Genomic DNA, 20441 nt, shown 5'->3' on the forward strand with positions numbered 1-20441 from the left:
ATTTACTGCTGAGTGAAGCAAGCCAGGCTATGAAGGAGAGAAATTGTATGTCCCCACTCATTATATACCAAGTGTCTGCACTCTATGACTGAAACTGATTGACTAAAGGATAAACAAACAAAAGAGATGGGCGTGAATGCCAGATGTGGTGTGTGTGGAGGAGTGGGGCCTGGGGAAGGATATTTGGAGGAGGGATACGGAGGCAGAGCATTGACGGGATGGGAAGGTGTGGTGTGATCTGTTGAAGATATTTTTATCAACTGGTCTGGGGAGAAATGTTCATGTATTGAAATGTTCACTTTGCAAGCTAAACAATGTGATTGAATGTATATAAAAAATTTAAAAAATAAATTAATTAATAAAAAAAGACTTCAGGTACATTATCTAGAGCAAGCTCATGAATTAACTCATTGAAATCCAGATAAAAGGATTGCTTGGAGAGAACAATGTTACTGGAAACTGTAACCACAGTTTCTCAAAAGATGTACTCTCACGGATCAACAGTTCAGACATAACTCAGGAAAATGGCTTCACCAATCACACGGTTATGCTCTTTTAGTTTCAAGATCTGACTTCTGCCTAATTATATACACAAAATTTAATCTGAGATAGATCATGCATCTAACCAAAGAGTTAAATGCCACACTTTTCAGTAAACCATCAAACAGAATCATAGGAGAATATCTTTATGACATGGGATAAGGAAAAAATTCTTAACAAGGACTATAAATAAAAAAATAGATTACTCATTATCCCAAAGCCACTTAATATACTGGATAAACTGCACAATACTTTCAGGAAGGTAACTGAAATAATTTTAAGGATTAGAAGAATTGTTTTAAAAAATGTAAAAGTTAACTTAAGATGCCATGATAAGTTTTCTAAAGAAAAACAACTGAAAGCATTTTTAAAAGATTATTAGAATTAATAATGGAGTTCAGGAAGTTTATTAAGTCCACTTACAAAGATTTACTTACATTAACCAAGTTGCCAACTAGAAAAATATTCAAAATAAAATAACAATCTCAAAAACAATAAACAACCAAACCTGTGAAGCATAGGTTACCTAAAACTGTTGTTGGATAAAGTGCAAAACACTAATAATAAATGTAAAATATCTGGACACATTAGGACTAGAGAAAGAAAATGTGGTACCATACACAGAGGAAATACTATTTAGACATAACAAAGAATGAAGTACTGTCTCTTGAGGCACTAAGTCCTCTGAATTTTGTAGATGCCTCCTGGGGAATCTCACCCTAAACTTTGGAGCTCTGGAAACTCAGAGGCTTAGCAATCACCAGCCTCCCTTCATCAAAGAACAAAGAGAAGGTTTTGAACTAACAAGCAGTCATTTCCAGGGCCTACTACACAGGCTGGATCAAGACAGAGGAGGAGTAAGAAGTACGCCTCCTAGGTGCTCCCCTAGAAGACTGTGCACAGGGACCAGCAGTTGGTGCAATGGCTACGTCGCTGGACTCCTATGTAGTTGACCACAATTCAAGTCCTGGATCTGGTGGCTTAAACTCATGCCAGGTGCATGTGCGTGCCCAAGAGCACGAGAGGAGAATGGAGGAGAAGGGCTTGCAGCGTGGCCATCCTCCTGGGGGATGATTTCTCGCTGTCTGTCTCTCTGTCTCTCCAGTAAGCACATGTGCCTTAGAGGAAAAACATCTCTCTCTAAAAAGAAAATGATATTTTCTGCATTTTTAATGTATTTTTATATACATGTAATCACTGTGTATCTTTACAGTGTACAACACGGTTTTCCCAGTATGAATACAGTGCATATTAGTCAACACAAAGACATTACCATTACATTATCATCCACAAATTACTTTTTGTTTTTGTGTGTATTAAGTGTTTTGTTTATTTCCTCCCTGATCCCCTCCTTCCCACCCATTACCCGTACCCTCCTGCACTGTCTCTCGTGTCTACAGTTGTCCTCCCTGCTACTCTACCTGCCAGTCTTTCCGTCTCTGCTATCGAGTGCGGGCCCTCCGGATGTACTGAGTGGGGACATGCAATGACTGTCTTTTATTTTCAAATTTCTGAATAAAGGTCAGAATCCTACCTTGCCTGCATCTGGAAACCGGCTATAAAGAAAAAATATTTCAGACATTTCCCAAACCCTTTCAAGGCTCACTCCAGTGATAAAGCCAGATCTGTAGAATTTTCCTGGAAAATGCTTGTCCATGCATCGTTACCAGATGTTTTACATTTACAAACAAAGATATTGCCTCCTTAACCACCTGTAACTAAGATTCATGGTACTCTGCATTCCTGAATTTCCCCAGACCACAGGAGGCAAAGAGATAGACATTCGATGAGACTCCTAGTGACAATCCCTACAGGACCCAGAGGTTACAGTCTGCACAAGAGAGTAGATATTTGCCACAGATTTTCATTTCAGGTTAATGCGTAAATAAGATGAGGTAAAGTCCTGCTTTCAGCTTCACCTTGGGGTGGAGGGTAGGTACCAAGAGGGCAGATCTAACACAGAATTTATAGCAACATCTAGATAAATCTTATTATATCTTACCTGGGAGCACTGACAGTATTTGGCACATCTTAATCCACTAGGTAACACAAAAACAGTAACCGATGTTGTATAAACACAAAGATTTGAGTGGCACCATAGCCCCTCACACTGGCCTGTTTGGTGACATTCTTCTACACAGAGCCAGTTGGCAGGAACAGAAGAGGCTGATGTATTTCCTAACACACATAAATCACCAGAGTTAAAAAAAAAATGAAACAGAGAAGTATTTTTAAAAGTAAATATTCAGAAACAAACCCTAATGAAACAAAGATATGTGATTCATCCAACAGTAAACTCAAAAGAATAATTTTGAAGATGTTCACTGAGATCAAGAAAGAAATACATGAACAAACTGGGAATTTTAACAAAGTAGTAAAAATATGAAATAATGTAAAACAAATAGTATATCTGAAGAATTCAATAGCTAAACAAAAAAATTCAAGGGGGTTCATTGGCAGTCTAGATCAAGCAAAAAATAGATAAATAAAAAAGCTTGAAGATAGGTTATTGGAAACCATCCATGTTGAGGCACCAAAGGAAATAGAATAAGTAAGAGTGAAGAGAGCTTAAGGGGTGTTCCATTACATGGAATAATCTATGCATTACTGGAATTCAGAATGAGAAGATAGAAAAAAAAAACATACTTTTAAAAAAGTGACAGATCTCAAGCTTGAAAAAACAATAGAAATAGAAGGCCAGCCAGTGGCATGGTGGTTAAAGTGGCTGGATCCCACAAGGATGATTACACAGCTTGAGTCCCAGACCCAGTGGTTTGAAAATTCCAAGCCGATAAAATCCCAAGAGAAGAATAGGAAATGGAAGAAGAGGAGAAAGGATTGCATCATAGTCATCACCTTAAGGAGCGATTTCTAAATTTTCCTCTTTATGCATCTGTCTCTCTCTGACAAGAGTATGCTCCCTACAGAAAACTATTTAAAAAGAGAGAAATAAATAAATATAGATATACAGATTCCCAAAAGACATTAAACAGGTTGAATTCAATGGGACCTGTGCCATAAAACATTATAATCAAATTGTCTAAAGTTAAAGGTCAAGAGAGAAGTTTTAAAGAAACAAGAGAAAGGTGACTTGTTACATACAGAAGAACTCTTATAAGACTATCAGTGGCTTTTTCAGCAGAAATTTTCTACATCAGAAGAGAATGGTATGATATATACCAAATCCCAAAAGAAAAAACTGCCCATCAGGAGTACAATAATCAGTATACTGTCTTTCAAAACTGGAGAGGAGATAAAGACTTTCCAAAGAAACTAAAACTGAGGAAGTATATTGCAAGTGAGTCTTCCTTACAATAAAGCTAAAAATTAACAATTAAAAGAATCCTGATTGGGCCTGGGAGGTGGTATGGGTGGTTAAGGCACTAGACTCCTACAAGACCAACTGTGGTTCTAATCCCAGACCTAACAGCATACTTTCTCACTTCCCTCCTCTCTCTCTCTGGTCAAATTAAAAAGTAATAATAATAATAGCTAAAATAAAATACTTATTTTTAAAAAGATGCTAATTGTTTTAAAGAAAGATTTTTACTAGAGAGTACATGCACTCACTGGAGACATAGCGAGAACCAGAGAAAAAGTGAGAAATCACCCCCCAGGGGAATAGCCATCCCACAATCTCTTCTCCTCCACTCTCCTCTCAGAACTTTGGGCATACACACACATGTACCCAGCATGTATTTCAAGCCACCAGGTCCAGAACTCAAACCATAGTTGGTTATGTGGAAGTCCAACACCTTATACCACCTGCTGGCCCCAAGAATGCTGATTATTAATATGGCACTAAGTATGCTAAAACTTATGATAAAAGTAAGTACATTGTCAAATTTTAATATTGTAATAAGGATGTATAAATCAACTATATTTCTAATATGGGGATTAAAAGACAAAACTTTTAAAAACACCAATAATTAAAGAATATAATTTATAAAAGGATGTAAACCATTATGCCAAAAGCATAAAATGTGGGGAGTGAATAACAGTGCAAGGTTTGTGTATGCAATCAAAATTCATGATATTACACTGAGATATTTTGTTATAATTATCACAAGATTTATATACATCTCAAAGCATCCACAAATGGAAAACTTGTTGTAGAAGACATTGAAGAAGAAAAAAATTGAAGTATCCTACTCCAGAAAACCATCAAAACACAGAAGAAGGCAGCAAGAGAGAAAGAAAGAAATGGAGAATTTTAAAAAAAGGAATATTTTTTTTATTTTGTAAAGTTTTCTCACTTTCTAAACTAACAAGAAAGTCTATTATAATTATGAGGAAATGTCATCTCTCTTATTGCAAATAAAGGACAATTTAATTACAAAAAAAGAATTTATAGAGTAACCAAAAATATTTACAAAATGGCACAAAGTAAGGACTTATCAAAAATTATCTTGAATGTAAATAGATTAAATCCTACAAACTACATAGAGTAGCTATGTGGATTAAAAAAACAAATCAAGGCCAGTCCATGGTGTGGTGGTTAAGGAAGCTGGATCCCACAGACTGTCCTAGACTAGTCCTGGGCCTGGTGACTCCAGAAACATGCCAGGCACATATGTGTGTGTGCCCAAAATCCCAAGAGGAGAATGGAGGAGAAGGGACTGTAGCATGACCATCTCTCCTAGAGGATGTGTTCTTTCTCTCTTTCTCTCTTTCTCTCTCTACCTCCCTTCCATCCTCCCTCCCTCTGTGGTGAGTGAGCATGCCCTATAGCAATTTTGTTAAAAAGTAGAAAAAAAGAACTTCTAGCAATTCTCAAAGCCTTTGGAAATCCAAAGAGAATATTTCCAAACTTATTGTACAGGGACATCATCTCTGTGATATCTAGGGCAAGGATATTGCAAGAAAAAAAAATTACAGGCCAATATCCCAAATGAAAATAAATGCAGAAGGGATCAACAAATCAATAACAAATCAGTTACATAGCCTATCAGAAGGATCACTGAGCCAGCCACACATTGCAAGCTGGGCACTTGTGCTGGCCAGCTGAGACCACATGGGAGGCTGAGGACGGCGTCCCAGCCTACCCTAAAATGCTGGGCATGGTTGCATATTACCAACCACATAGAGGGTATTTTCTGGGCCCATGGTTCTTGCCTCCACAGTATCTGAAGATGCTTCCTAGACACCTCTCTGGAGTCATCTCACAAGGAATCCTAGGGCAACAGCGGGCCTAGATTGCCTGGAGTCAGGTCGAGATAAAGACAAGGGGAGGAGCTCACAGCACCAGCCTGGGATCTGGGCATTAGCTCTCATTCCTGCCGGACGTGGTGTCCACCAAGGGTACCAGCCTATGGAACAGCCCTGCAAAGCCCACCTGGCCAATCCCAATGGCATGTGGGGAATTCCCATCCATATGAGTCCCTGGACAGCCGTCCTGTACACCCAGTGTCAGAGCCCACACTCTTGCCCGGCCGCAGGGGAGGGGTCCACCTCTGCACCGTGTGGCAAAAGATGCGGAAACATCGTCAGAAGGTTTGGGGTGAGACCATCTGCAGTGTCCGTCACGTATGGGGTTGGCTATTGGCTGCATGGTATTGGTTAGCTCTACAGACATAGCAAGAAGGACAACGTGGGGGCATTTGGAAAGGCACCAGAGGCCTTATTTCTGTCTGTAGAAAGGGTCTTCAAAAAGTCCATAGAAGATGGTGCATTATGAAAAATCTGTGCAGGGATTTCAAAATTGTTTGTAACACAGTAAATTTACACTTTAATTCCATTACTCCAAAAGGTTCATGAACTTTCATATTTTATATTTCTTGATAACTCGCAGATTGTCTCTGGATCTTGAGATAAGATCATCAAATTGTGGAACATTCCGAGTGTGGGCAAGTGCATGGTGCAGGATGAGAGCCACTCAGAGTGGCTTTTCTCCCCTTCTCACCCAACCGCACGACCCCCGTTCCCCCCGGCCATTGTCTCCTGTGGCTGGGACAAGCTGGTTAAGGTGTGGCACCTGGCTAGCTGTGAGCTGAAGACCAACCACACTGGCCACATGGGCTACATGAACACTACGACCCTCTCCAGATGGATCCCTCCATGCTTCTGGGGGCAAGTGCAAACAGACCATGCTGTGGGAGCTCGACGAAGGCAAGCGCCTTTACACGCTGGACGGTGGGGACATCAACGCCCTGTGCTTTAGCCCCAACCGATATTGGCTCTGCGCTGCCATGGGCCCCAGCATCAAGAGCTCCGATTTAGAGGGCAAGATCATCGTGAACGAATCGAAGCAGGGAGTTATCAGTACCTGCAGCAAGGCAGAGCCGCCCCCGTGCACTCTCTGGCCTGGTCTGCTGACGGGTAGACTCTGTTTGCTGGCCACATAGACAAACCGGTGTAAGTGTTGCCAGTTACTATTGGTACCTGCTAGAAGTTTACAACAGCTTTAGAAATAAAACTGGTTTTCTGACTTAAAACAGGGACAACACATTGTTTTCAAAAAGGTTAAGTGTTAGGTATCTGGACTTCATTATATCATCCACACTCCTGACTATTTACCCTCAAGATAAATCAAGGATTTATCCTTTTTGTTGGACAATTCTGAGTTTGAAACATATTCCTTGTGTCTCATTGAAAAGACAAGAGATACTGCAAAGCCAAAGATAACTTTCTGGTTGGATGCTTCTGATCTCAAAACTGCCCAAAGGACATCTGCCTGCACATACGCATAAAGGGTCCATTATGAAGTGAGGTCATACAATGTGTTATTCTCTCAGCACATTTACAGAAGGCAGGATTAGATAATCTTGCTTAATATATATATATATATACACCATATTTATCAGAATAAATTATACTGCAATTACATTTAGAAATTTAAAATTTGTGGTATTTTACTGTAATGCTGGCAAATCAGTCTAATTTCTGTGTTTGTGATTTGTGTAAACTTATTTTGGCATTGTGTCTCTATTAGACTCAGAGGATACAACATTTCACTGCTAAAAGTTTTATGATAAATATAAGGAGTAATTAAACATAGACTGGCAACAGTTCACTAGTTAGGAAACGTAACTTTACTGCTATGAGACTCATTTCTCTGCCAGGTGTCACCATGACAACCACACAACTTTGTATCCTTTGTGTATGCCAATAAAAGATTTTTATTAGTCCCTGAGAATTTCTCTCAACTCCTCTAATAGATGAAGGCTCTAATTAATCACAGGTTCCAAGGGGACGGAGTAAAGTTTTCACTCTTGCTAATTGGAAGGCTATTTAACAAGCTCTGCAGTACTCAACTTTGCCAAATCATTAAAAGTTTTCTACCACAGAAGCTGGATTTAATGAGCCCCTGAACGATGCTCTTCCAATTAAGGCCCTTGCCCTCCATGCATGGAGAGGGACACACAGTTGCCAATGATTAGTGTCTTGCAGTCTTTGTTAATGCAAATCCCATCCACACTGAAGTAAGGGAAAAATGAATTGCAGTTTCTGTAGAATTCACCTAAGCTTCCAACAGTCTGGAGTGCCCTCCAACTTCTATTTACCAACTTTATTAATGATATATTGAGTCATAGAAGATCCCAGAACCTTTCTCAAATATTTTAGAATGCATATAAACAACATAGTGTATTGCAAGAAATCCAATGGGCCGAAGGTGGTTGGGAATTATCTGGCAACCTTGCGAACTCAGAAAGCTGGTGGGATGGCACTATTTCTAGCTTCTTTGCTTCTTAACGATGTGATTTACCAACACTGCAGGACATTCAGTAATGACCCATTAAATCATCTGTTAGCCACCATTTTATTCAGTTGTACTATACTTGTACAAAAAATAAAAAAGGTGGAAACTATTGAGCCATTTGTTTCCAAGGTCTTTTTGCCTCTAACTGCTGCAGTGTATTACTGACATTCCTACAGGATGGCTTTGTGGCGCTGAGGTACAGCCAGCAAGTTTAGGTCAGAGGATCTGAGCCGAGAGCTTAGAGCTGGGCTTCCCACTTTGCTTCTCCATGGCAATCACAGTTTCTCCACAAAATCACAGTAACACTCTGATCGCAGATCCAAGACTATTCACAGAGACAGAGTAAATTAATTATTTAAAGATTTTTTTCAGGGGAACACTCTGATTTCATCAAGTCCATAAACAATAACCATGTCTCCATTTATTTCTCTAACGTTACTGAAGACACTTTTTACAGCCGATTGCACTGGGGAAATGAGAAAACCTAAACGCCCTCAGTGTATTCATTACCAGGTCTGAGCAGCCACCGCCACCATCATTTTCCTATGGTTAGAATGGAAACCTATGAAGACCAGGTGACAGTGTTGTTTCCGATCCATCTCTAAGTGGGTCTAATGACTTTCTTCCCCAGAGCACAGAAGTAAAATGGAATAAAAAATAAAAAAATAACTGGCAACTGGCAGTATCTTCCACTGGTCTCTGAGCTGGGTAGTCTGAGCTATTGAGTTGGTGCATTGTTGAAATTTGCCATTTGATATTGGATGCATTCTTTTTTTTCCTTTTTTTTTTTTAGTGGTTTTTGCTTTAGGGTGTGTGCACTCACCAGAGGGAGACAGAGACAGTGAGAGGGACAGTGAAAAATCATCCTCCTAGGGGGAATAACCTCTCCACAATCCTTTCTCCTCCATTTTCCTCCTGCGATTTTGGGCACACACGTACACACACCTGGCGTGAGTTTGACGCCACCAGGTCCGGACTCAAACTGAGACTGGCCATTTGAGAGTCCAGCACATAACCACTATGCCATCTGCTGGCCCCAAATTGAATACATTCTTAAATAAGTGTGGTTATTTTATATATCATTTTAATGCACATTTCTCACTTTATATGTTTTGCTAATGACTTATAATTTGTTGTTTATTTTATATGTGTTTTAGACTATAGAAATGATGTTAGACAAAAAGCAAATTCAAGCGTTTTTCTTATTCAGTTTCAAAAAGTGTCGTAAAGCAGTGAGGTAACTCAACCTCAACGATGCGTTGGCCCAGGAACTGCTAAGAATGTACAGTGCAGTGGGGCTCGTGAACTTCTGTGAAGGAGACAAGCTCCTCAAAGACAGGAGTGCAGTGGCCAGCACCAGAGACAGTGACCACTTCAGAGTGATCATGGAAGTTGATCCTCTGTGGCAGGAGAAGTTGCTAAGGAATTCGGCGTCAACCACTCTGGCTGTTCATCATTAGAAGCAAATTGGAAAAGTGAGAAGGCTGGTAAGTTGGGTGCCTCGTCATCGTGAAGTGCATCTTCTCTTAGCCCACACAGCCACACAACCACTTCTCGATCGGATTGTGACATGCAACAAAAAATGGATTTTATACGACAACTAAGAAGCTCGGTGGCTGGACTAAGAAGATGCTCCAAAGCACTTCTCAAAGCCAAACTTGCACCAGATAAAGGTCATGGGCACTGTTCTGTGGGGTTTGAATCCTGGCGAAACCACATCTGAGGAGCGTGCTCTGCAAGTGATGAGATGCACTGGGAACTGCTACCCACGCCTGCAGCCGGCACTTGTCAACAGAGAAGGCCGACTTTCCTCCACAACACCTGACAGAAGAAAAAAGAATTGGGCTACGAGGCTTCGCCTCATCTGCCACATCCACTGACCTCTCGCCAACCGACCACCACATCTTCGAGTGGTTTGACAGCTTTTTGCAGGGAAGATGCTTCCATGGCCAGCAGGATGAAGAAGGTGTTTTCCAAGAGTTCACTGAATCCCGCAGCACAGATTTTTCACAATAAAGGAATAAACAGACTTATTTCTCATTGGCAAAAATGTGTTGATTTTAATGGATTATAGTTTGATTAACAAAGATGTATCAGAGCCTACTTAGGATGATTTAAAGTTCACGGTCTGAAACCACAATTGCTTTTGCACTGATGTAAAACCTGCATGAGGAGAAGGACATGGAAACCCTCACTTATACATTCCTAGTAAGAGCAGAAGGAATCATTCAGGTCATAAGGAGTATCAGCGTGTCAGAGGCCAGACCGTGGCCCAGCCGTGAGATGTGACTCTGCAAGGCCCGTTCTCATGGGAGACTCCTAGTCAGTCTGGAGATCTGGGAAGGAGGGAGGAAGGGAGGAAGGGAGGGAGGGAGGGAGGGAGGGATGGCCAGTTTAGGGCCCGCATGTACACAGGCTCTTTTCCAATGTGACCTCAACAGTTCAATTCTAATCAGCAAAACTGACTGTCCCCAAAATAAAACCCACTACCATTTGCTATTGTCTGATTTTGTGTTTGTTTGTTTGTGTTTCACGTTTTCTGCACGTGGTGATAAGGCACTGTCCTGCCCATCATCTCAATGCCTACTGGCCATGTCCGTCTCTTTATCTGTAAAATAACTGCTGAAGTCTTTTTCTGATTTTTTTAGTGTGTGTCCATGAAAAAGGAATCGATGGCTAGTATTACATACACACAGACACACGATACTATTCCTTACGCTCTCAGTACATAACTAGACCTCGTCGCTGTCGCTGACCGGGCCACAGGGGCCGACCTGTCTGCAGAGGAAGCCTGTGAGGCTCCGAGGACTGGGGTTACTGTGGCAACTGCAGGCTTGCTGCAGGGCGCTCTCTGAGGCACAGGCACGCCAGGGCAACCTGAGGCAGGATCAGGCTCCGGTGCAATGGCAGTGATGTTCATGATGCAGCCCGCGCCCTGCCATGGGCCCCACACCTACAGCAGCAACTGCAGTGCTCCAGGAGGCAGGGGCTGCAGCCGTGTGGGGTGCACGGTGGGGCCCCATGCTGCAATGATGTGGCTGCCAAGATGGTACGACAGCACTGAAGTCTGGGCTCCAGTAATTTGGGGTAGTTTATAAGCAGTCCAGACACTATTTAATAACATTTTTTGAGAAAGAGAGGTTTATACTATAGGGCATGTGCACTTGCCGGAGAGATAGAGAGAGACAGAGAAATAGAAAGTGAGAAATCAGACCCCAGATAGGTGGCCACAGTGCAATCCCTTCTCCTCTATTCTCCTCTTGGGATTTTGGGTACAAATGTGCCCAGCATGAGTCACGTCTGGGACTTGAACCATGGTTCACCACGTGGGAGTCCAGCGATGCAATCATTATGCCATCTGCTAGTCCCTCTTATAATAATTTTAAAAGGAAAAGGGATTGTGACCTGACCATCTCCACAGGGGATCATTCTCACTTTCCCTCTGTATCTCTGTCTCTGACTCTCTCGCTCTCTCTCTAGTGAGCACAAGTTCCCAATGGCAAAAATAAAAAAATAAATAAAAATAATTGCCCTGCTTTTTACCATCTCTGTATGCCTTCCCCACCCCCACCCCCCTTTTTTCCCTTTTTTCACTAAAGTCTTAGTGGAGCCTGGGAAAGCTGTTTCAGAGACTTGAACCTTCCTAACAGTCCAAGATTCAATGTGATGACAGTGTGGACTCAGTCTGGCCACCCATTATGTCTCCTTGAACTGAGGTGTATACCTATTGTCATGCACCACTTTAAGCTAGATTAGAACTCCACCATGACTTGGCCTCATATGCCCACCCAAGCACAAGTGCCAAGTATCAGATAATACTCTGATCTCACTATTGGTATCAATGCCACCACTGCCCTAACAGTTTTGAGAAGTTCTATGTTCACCTTCCAACAATAAACTATTAAGTAGCTATTCAATACATGGCTGTAGACATATTTGGGAATAAATTGAAGAAATCATTATTATGTTCATTTTCTACCCTTTTTCTTTGGGACCTAGGCTCTTCATAGTCAATAGCATCCATTTTGGAAAACTAGTTCAGTTCTAGAAATAGGACAAGGGATTTCAAATTCTATGCTTTTCTTTCTTTCATTTTTTAAAATATATTTTATTTTATGTTAATTTCTTTTATACATTCAATCACTATACATGACTTAGCTCATAAAGAGAATTTTCACAACACGAATACACTTCACACCAGTCGAGTTGAGGATACTATACACGTTATCAACAGATAATGATCCAAGATCAATGCTGTTCATGTCAGTGCTATGACATTTTGATGGCAATAGCTTTAATGCATTTAAAATCAGATCATGTGATGCCTTTGGCTATGGTTTTTTTGGCTCAAGATTGCATTGGCTGTTTGGGACCAGCAGTTAGCATAATGGCTATGTCTCTAGACTCCCACATAGTCGACCACGGTTCGTGTCCTGGACCCGGTGGCTTAAAACTTACGCCGGGCACATGTTCACACGTGCCCAAGATCCCGAGAGGAGAATGGAGAAGGGATTGCAGCATGGCCATCCCTCTGGGGGGTGATTTCTCATTTTCTGTCTCTCTGTCTCTCTCTGGCGAGCGCACATGCCCTATAGCAAAAACCTCTCCACAAAAAAAAAAAAAAAAAAAAAAAGATTGCATTGGCTGATTGAGTTTTGTTTTGTTCTTTTTTGTTTCCGATTCCACACAAATTTTAGAATTGTTATTTTATTTTTCCTAAAAATAACACTGGATTTTTTTTATAGGACTTGGATTGAATCTGTAGATTTCTTTAAGTAAAATAAATATTTTTATAATATTATTTTTTTTTCTAATCCATGATTATGACATATCTTTTCATCTTTGGTGTTTTCCTCCATTTCTGTCTACAGATTTCTCACTTTCTTGTTTAAATTTACCTCTAAGTATGCAATTTTTGGGAAACTATTGTACAGCTTCATTCATTTTTTATGTAGTTCATTGTTAGTATATAAAAATACCATTGATTTTCATATATCGATTATGTAATCTGAAACTTTACTGACTTTGCTTATTACTTAAATAATCTTTTTGGTGAACCTATAGGATTTTCTCTAGAATAGGCTCACTCTATTGGCAAACTGAATCTATTTGACTTCCTCCATTTAACATAGACACCCTCTGTTTCTTATTCTTGGCTGTTTCTTTGACAAGGGCTTTCAATACCATTTAAATAGCAGTGACAGCTCTCCTGTCCTGTACCTTCTGGGCACAGCTTCACAGCTGTGGAGCTTCCCCAGCTAGGCCATACCCCCAACAAAGTCCAGTGCTAGCCAGGTAGGAAAAGATCATCTCCCTCTTGCTCTTTTCTGATCCTTCCAACGTTTTCTCTTTTTTAAGGAAAAAAAAAAGAAAAAAAGTTTTTCTGTCCCCTTCCTTGTGCTTTTAAGTTGCTAATTTCTCTCTCTTCCTCTCACCCAGGACAGAATCCGTCCAGGCAGCTCCAGCTCTGCTGTCCTGTACCTCTGCGGCGCTCAAGAGCGTCACGTGGTTTTCAATTTTTAACCCTTTTTTATTTTCTGTGATGTGCTTTTTTCTCCTCCTTTCATTCTAATTCTTTTCTTCTTTTTTCTTCCTATTTCTTCACTTTTTCTTTCCAACTCTGCTTTCTTTTTCTTCCGATTTCTTCACTTTTTCTTCCTATTGCTATTTCTTACTTTTTTTCTTTTTCCTTACTTTCTTATTTTATTACTGAACCCTTACCTAGTGCCTAGAGAAGACTACATGCATAGTAACTAAACATCTGAATATTGTGAGTTTTAGAGAATTGTTTGCCCCTCACTGTACTGGTTGTAAAAAAGAGGGAAACTCTCCTTCAATCAAATTTCAACACTCCACCTTTTTTTTCTCATACTAGAGGACACAGTAGAAGGGAGAAAATAGCATAGAACTATTTCACAGTTAGGGAAACACATGAGCTCACACTTACAGAATCCTTCTCCAACACATTAGCCAAAAATGAATATATTACCAATGAATAAAAATCAGAAAAGAGCCTCAAGGATGACAGAATCAAGTAATACATCACCCGCAAGGGACCACTGTAATTTGTCTCCAAGTAGGGAAAAATGAGAGGATATTAGTGAAATGTCAGAAAAAGAATTTAGAACAATTATGGAAATAAAACTCTATGAGATACAAGAGAAAAGAGACATTGAGCCCCAAAAGATGAGGAGGTCCTCCCATGATATGAAAGAACAGGACACCATAAAAAAAAAATCAAACAGAACTGTTAGATATGAAGGCTATAATACAGGAAATCAAAACCTCCTTCAAAAGTATTAAAAGCATGCTAGACCATGCAGAAGATCGAATCACAGAAGTAGAAGCCAAAACCAACGACCTAGAAAATTTTTATGTAGTTCATTGTTAGTATATAAAAATACCATTGATTTTCATATATCGATTATGTAATCTGAAACTTTACTGACTTTGCTTATTACTTAAATAATCTTTTTGGTGAACCTATAGGATTTTCTCTAGAATAGGCTCACTCTATTGGCAAACTGAATCTATTTGACTTCCTCCATTTAACATAGACACCCTCTGTTTCTTATTCTTGGCTGTTTCTTTGACAAGGGCTTTCAATACCATTTAAATAGCAGTGACAGCTCTCCTGTCCTGTACCTTCTGGGCACAGCTTCACAGCTGTGGAGCTTCCCCAGCTAGGCCATACCCCCAACAAAGTCCAGTGCTAGCCAGGTAGGAAAAGATCATCTCCCTCTTGCTCTTTTCTGATCCTTCCAACGTTTTCTCTTTTTTAAGGAAAAAAAAAAGAAAAAAAGTTTTTCTGTCCCCTTCCTTGTGCTTTTAAGTTGCTAATTTCTCTCTCTTCCTCTCACCCAGGACAGAATCCGTCCAGGCAGCTCCAGCTCTGCTGTCCTGTACCTCTGCGGCGCTCAAGAGCGTCACGTGGTTTTCAATTTTTAACCCTTTTTTATTTTCTGTGATGTGCTTTTTTCTCCTCCTTTCATTCTAATTCTTTTCTTCTTTTTTCTTCCTATTTCTTCACTTTTTCTTTCCAACTCTGCTTTCTTTTTCTTCCGATTTCTTCACTTTTTCTTCCTATTGCTATTTCTTACTTTTTTTCTTTTTCCTTACTTTCTTATTTTATTACTGAACCCTTACCTAGTGCCTAGAGAAGACTACATGCATAGTAACTAAACATCTGAATATTGTGAGTTTTAGAGAATTGTTTGCCCCTCACTGTACTGGTTGTAAAAAAGAGGGAAACTCTCCTTCAATCAAATTTCAACACTCCACCTTTTTTTTCTCATACTAGAGGACACAGTAGAAGGGAGAAAATAGCATAGAACTATTTCACAGTTAGGGAAACACATGAGCTCACACTTACAGAATCCTTCTCCAACACATTAGCCAAAAATGAATATATTACCAATGAATAAAAATCAGAAAAGAGCCTCAAGGATGACAGAATCAAGTAATACATCACCCGCAAGGGACCACTGTAATTTGTCTCCAAGTAGGGAAAAATGAGAGGATATTAGTGAAATGTCAGAAAAAGAATTTAGAACAATTATGGAAATAAAACTCTATGAGATACAAGAGAAAAGAGACATTGAGCCCCAAAAGATGAGGAGGTCCTCCCATGATATGAAAGAACAGGACACCATAAAAAAAAAATCAAACAGAACTGTTAGATATGAAGGCTATAATACAGGAAATCAAAACCTCCTTCAAAAGTATTAAAAGCATGCTAGACCATGCAGAAGATCGAATCACAGAAGTAGAAGCCAAAACCAACGACCTAGAAAAAATTATCAAAAATACTGGGAAAACAACCAAGAACACTAAGGATACTATACAAGAAATATTAGATACCATGAAATGCCAAACATCTGAATAATTGGTATACCAGAAGGTGAAGAAACCAATAAGAGCATTGATAATCTACTCCATGAAATTATGGAAGAAAACTTTCCAAGTCTAGAGAGGCACTTAAACATCTAGACTCAAGAAATACAAAGAACCCCAAGCAGAATCAATCCAAGAAGATCCTCTCCATGGTACATCATAGCTAAATTGGCCAAAACCACAGAAAAAGACAAGATACTAAGATTGGCAAGAGAGAAACATCAAATCACTTATAAAGGCCATCTCATTAGGCTGACACAGGACCTCTCATCGGATACAATGCAAGCAAGAAAGTAATGGGGAAATAAATTCAAAGTGTTAAATGAAAATAAAATGTCAATCAAGAATACTATACTTGGCAAGATAATCCTTCATTTGGGAAAAGAAAATTTAAAAAGTTCTCAGATAAACAAAACCTGAAAGAATTTTCCAACTCCAGACCAGTTCTTCAAGAAATTCTGAAAGGAGTTCTATACCAAGAAAACTAAAGACAGACAAACAGCAAGTAGATAACAGAAAACAACCAAGCATATAGCCAACTTAATGGTAGAAAAAAATCTGGAAATACTGATAATAACATTGAATGCTAATGGATTAAATTCTCCGATAAAGAGACACAGACTGGCTGAATGGATTAAAAATCATAAAATCTCCTTGTGCTGCCTACAAGAAATCCATCTCATGGATAAAAACATACCTAGACTAAAAGTGAAGGGCTGCAAAAAGGTATTCCATGAAAATAGAAACCAAAAAAGAGCAAGAATTGCTATACTGATTTTGGACAAAATAGGCTCTAAGACAAAAATGGTAAGAAAAGACAAAGAAGGGCATTATATAGTAGCAAAAGGGCTAATTCACCAAGAAGACATAATGCTTATAAATATTTATGCACCCAACTCAGGAGCACCCAAATATGTAAAGAATAGATTGCTATATCTAAAAGGAGAGATAGACTGTAATACAATAATTTTTAGAGATTTCAGCACCCCATTATCTCTTTTAGACAGGTCAATGAGATGAAAAATAAGCAAAGAGATCTAGGACCTAAATGATATCATAAATCAGATGGACTTTATAAACATCTATAGAACTTTCCAACCCCCCCCAAAAAAAAAGACAAAATGTACATATTTCTCAGCCCCACATGATACTTTCTCAAAGACTGACCACGTGATAGGGCACAAAACCATCCTTTACAGATTCAAAGGCATAGAAACTATATCCAGCATCTTCTCCAACCATGATGGAATTAAACTTGATATTAATCGTAGGAAAAAAACTTGAAAATAAACGAATAAATGGAAACTAAGTAACCTAGCTCTGAATGACTTCATGACTACTGAAGAGATTGAGACTGAAATCAAAAGATTCGTGGAAATTAATAATAATGAGGACATAAGATTCCATAATTTATGAGACACTGCAAACGCAGTCATAAGAGGGAAGTTCATAGCAATTAGTGCACACAAGAAAAAGATGGAAAGGTGACAAAAGGAGAACCTAACACCATGCCTTAGGGAATTGGATAAACAGCAACAGAAAAAAAACAAAAATGCCAGAAGAAAAAAATGAAGATTCGACCAGAAATAAATTAAATAGAAAATAAGCAAACTATACAGAAAATAAATTAGAGCAAAAGCTGACTCTTTGAAAAGATAAACAAGATTGACACACCATTAGCTAGACGAATTAAGTAGAAGAGAGAAAAGAACCAGATACATCAAACTCACAATGAATCAGGCAACATTACAACAGACATCATAGAAATAAAAAACATTGTTAGAGGATACTATGAGCGACTATATGTCAACAAAGAAGAAAACTTGGATGAGATGGACAAATTCCTGGACACATGATCTACCGATATTCATACAGGAGGACATAGAAAGCCTGAATAGACCTATCACAAGCAATGAGATTGAATAAGTAATAACCTCCCAACAAGGAAAAATCCAGGTCCCGATGGCTTCACTGCTGAATTTTACAAAACTTTTAAAGAAGAAGTAATGCCCACTCAACTCACACTGCTTCTAGAAATCAAAAAGAAAGGAACCCTTACAAATTCATTCTGTGAAGCCTCCATTACCCTCATTCCCAAAATGCATAAGGATATGAAAAAAAGAAAAACTACAGGCCTGCAAAAATTTTCAACAAGATACTTGTTAACCATATTCAACAGCATATAAAAAAATATTATTCATCATGACCAGATAGGCTTTATTTCAGGGATGTAAGAGTGGAACAACACATGCAAAACCATATTGTAATACACCATATTAAGAGAAAGAAAGATAAAAATCACTTTATCATCTCAATTGACATGGAAAAAGCATTTGACAAAATACAACATTCCTTTATGGTTAAGACTCTCAGGAAAATTGGCATAGAAGGATCATTTCTCGGCATAATAAAAGCCATCTATGAAAAACCAATAGCTAACATTATACTGAATGGGGAAAAGACTAGTACAAGACGAGAATCTACCTTTGGGTAGATACCCAGGAATGGACTTGCTGGATCATATGGTAGTTCTACTTGAAGATATTTGAGGAATCTCTATATTGTTCTCCACGGTGGCTGTATCAATTTACAGTCCCATCAACAGTATAGAAGAGTTCCCCTTTCACCACAGCCCTGCCAACACCTAACATTTTTTTTTAAATCTTAGCCATTCTGACAGGATTTAGGTGATATCTCATTGTGGTTTTGATCTCATCTCTCTTATGATGAGGGATATTGAGTATTTTTTCATATTTTCTTGCTGTTCACATGTCTTCCTTAAAGAATCATTTGCTCAGCCTATTTTCCCAACTTTTAATTGGGTCAATCATTATTTTTCAGATAAGCCACTTGAGTCCCCTGTGTGTTCTGGTTATGGTTATCAGTCCCTTATCTGAGGTATAGTTTACAAAAATATTTTCCCATCTCTATCATTGTCAAATCACACTAATTACTGTGTCTTTGGCTGTGCAGAAATTCCTTAATCTGATGTAATCCCCCTCATCAATTCTTGGGTTTATTTCCTGTGCTTTGAGGTTTTTAAGAAGTCTTTGCCTAACCCAATGTTCTCCAGAGTTTCCCCAGTGTTTTCCACCAGGAGTTTTATAGTTTAAGGTCTTAGGTTTAGAATTTTTTTTTGAGAGAGAGAGAGAGTTTTGTTTTGTTTTGTTTTGTTTTGTTTTGTTTGTTTTTGCTATAGGGTACGTGTGCTCACCAGAAAGACTGACAGAGACAGAGGGACAGAGAGACAGGAAGCGAGAATTCAGTCCCCAGGGAGGATGGCCACGCCATAATCCCTTCTCCTCCTTTCTCCTCCAAGGATCTTGAGTACACAAGCACACTTGCCCAGCGTGAGTTTAAGCCACTGGGCCCGGGACTCGAACCACGGTCAACTACATGGGAGTCCAGCGACAGAGGCATTACATGAACTGCTGGTCCCTTAAGTTTAGATCTTTGATCCACTTTGAGTTTATTTTTGTTAATGGTGAGCGATAAGGGTCCAGGTTCATCTTTCTGCAGGTGGATACCTAGTTTTTCCAGCACCATTTGTTGAAGAGGTTATTCTTTTCCCGTGGATTCACTGGTGGTTGGCTGTATGTTTTGGAGTTTATTTCTGGGATCTCTATTCTGTTCCATTGGATCATCTGCATTTTTTGTGCCAACATTATGCTGTTCTGATTATCACAGCTTTGTAATGTATTGGAGGTCAGGGAGCGAGATGCCTCCTACTCCACTCTTCATATGCAGGATTGCTTAGGCAATATGGAACTTTTATGATTCTAGACAAATTCTATCATTGTCTTTTCTAAGTCTGTGAAGAATATCTCTGGTATTTTTATTAGGATTGCATTAAATATGTAGATTAATTTTGGTAAAATAGTCATTTTAATTATATTCATTCTGCCAATCCAGGAACGTGGGATGTCCTTTCATTTTTTGGTGTAATTTTCAGTTTCTTGTTTTAGATTTTTATAGTTTTTCTTGTAGAGGTCTTAGATTTCTTTGGTTAGATTTATTCCTACCTATCTTATACTTTTTGTATCTATAGTACATGGGATTCTTTTCTTCAGTTCTATTTGAGTCTCCTTGTTGTTCGTAAATAGAAATATTGTCCATATATAGATTTTTTATGTTTATTTTGTATCCTTCCACTTTACTATATTCATTTATTACTTCCAGGACTTTATCATAGATACCCTTGAGTCTTCTGTGTATACCATCATGTTACGTGGAAATATAGAGAATTCCACCTATTCTTTCCCTACTTGAATGCCTTTTATTTTATTCTCTTGTCTGATTGTATAGGCTA

At 39.1% G+C, this 20441-nt stretch overlaps 1 pseudogene; it reads left to right on the forward strand.

Moving 5' to 3' along the window:
• LOC102468019 (receptor of activated protein C kinase 1-like) overlaps positions 1–6928 on the forward strand; it is a 7951-nt pseudogene extending 1023 nt beyond the window's left edge.
• The last annotated feature ends 13513 nt before the right edge of the window (positions 6929–20441 follow it).

This window comes from Tupaia chinensis, unplaced genomic scaffold (assembly GCF_000334495.1).
Source record: "Tupaia chinensis unplaced genomic scaffold, TupChi_1.0 Scaffold143902_1, whole genome shotgun sequence".
NCBI classification, from domain to species: Eukaryota; Metazoa; Chordata; class Mammalia; order Scandentia; family Tupaiidae; genus Tupaia; species Tupaia belangeri.